Genomic DNA, 1,576 nt, shown 5'->3' on the forward strand with positions numbered 1-1,576 from the left:
GAACTTTTTCTCAAATTCTGAATCTTTTAGGAGCAAAATTTCTACCTATTCAAAAAATTACAAAATTTGTAAACAAATTGTAAAAAATGCAGATTTTAAAAATGTTCAATAAAAATGTTCAATTAACTGAAAACGATTAAAAAATTTAAGAAAAGTCTGACGGCACAAAATACGATGAAAACCATTTCTGCTATTCTTTGCGACAAAGTGTGGGTCATTCGCACATAGGCGAGCGACCTAAAAAACAAGATGGGCCAGCCAAATTATGAGATAAACGCATATGCTGCAGTATCTAGTTTGTCGTGAATCTTTTTTGGACCCGCTCGTAGTTGGCCGCCCTATACTCAGGATCTCCCCTCCCGTGTCCCTCCCATGTCGCCCCCGCGCGGCGACCAGGGGGAACCCTAGCGCCGCCGCGTACTAGGCTCCCTCTCCCACCTCTCCTCCCCGCCGCCGCCGGGCAAAGCCTGGTCGGCGGCGGCGGCGGCGGGACCTCTCCTCCCCACAGCTGCAGGACATGGCGCGAGAGGCATTCGGCGGCGGTTGGCGACGCGCTGGCGAGAACTCAGGGCCGTCCCCCTGATGGTCGCGTGGGGGGCGCCCGGGCGCTCCTGTGGTGGCTTGTGGTCGATCTAATCCAGATCTGGCCGCCCGCGCCTCGGGCAGCGTGGGGCTACCCTCCGGTGGCTGGTGCGTCGCGGTGGCCATGGCCGTGGCGTGACCAGATCGGTCGGCGGCGGTGCGGTTGGATTTGGGCTCACGTGTGGGCTCCCTGGATTGTGGGCTCCCTGGATTGTGGTGCAACACGTCGGCAGATGGACGGATCAGCCGGGATTCTTCCATTGTCTGGTCCATGGTGGCGCGGGCAACTTTGGGGGAAACCCTAGATCTCCTTGGGATCGAGCGATGGCGGTGCTTTTGCCTCGTACCCCCTCTTCAGGGCATCATTTTGGAGTTCGCCTCGGATGAAGGGACCGACAACGCCGGCGGCGAACGCCTGGTGGCGCAACTGCCGATGAAAATCGAGCCGATTACGGTCATGGCGGACGATGACGACGTCTTTGATGTTGTACCCTTGTCGAGGCATCGTCGTTGCAGTTTGCGTCATCAGGCTCGGGATGCTCCGGGGGAAACACTAGATCTACCGCAGGGCCGACGGCGGATCGTTTTGGAGCAAGTGATGGCTTTCCTCCTGGGGGCATCGTTTTGGAGCTAGTGATGGCTGGAGGGGACAAGAGGTGGAGCGGTGTTGCATCTACCGCAGGGCCGACGTCGGATCACGACGGCATGGCGCTACGGTGTTTTGACGACAGACGCGTTTAGATGGACACATGCAGGATGATGGCGTTGTCTGGCGCCGTGGTGGCGTCGACGGAAGGCCAGGCAAGGTCGATTCGTCAGTTCCAGCTCTAAAGATGGACCAGAGGAAGATGGTGGCGACAGCGATACTGCGTCGGACTGGTGTGAGACCCAAACCCGGTATGTGGCTGGGCTAGGCCATCCGGCTATAGATGTTAGGGTTTGGTGCTATGTCTGTTTGGTATTAGGCTCGGATATTCGGCACACCTTCATCAAG

General features: G+C 56.8%; 1 pseudogene; it reads left to right on the forward strand.

Moving 5' to 3' along the window:
• Positions 1 to 601: 601 nt before the first annotated feature.
• LOC109753503 (uncharacterized) lies at positions 602 to 1,216 on the forward strand (annotated as a pseudogene).
• Positions 1,217 to 1,576: the final 360 nt, after the last annotated feature.

The sequence above is a fragment of the Aegilops tauschii genome, chromosome 4, assembly GCF_002575655.3.
Source record: "Aegilops tauschii subsp. strangulata cultivar AL8/78 chromosome 4, Aet v6.0, whole genome shotgun sequence".
In the NCBI taxonomy this organism is placed as follows: Eukaryota; Viridiplantae; Streptophyta; class Magnoliopsida; order Poales; family Poaceae; genus Aegilops; species Aegilops tauschii.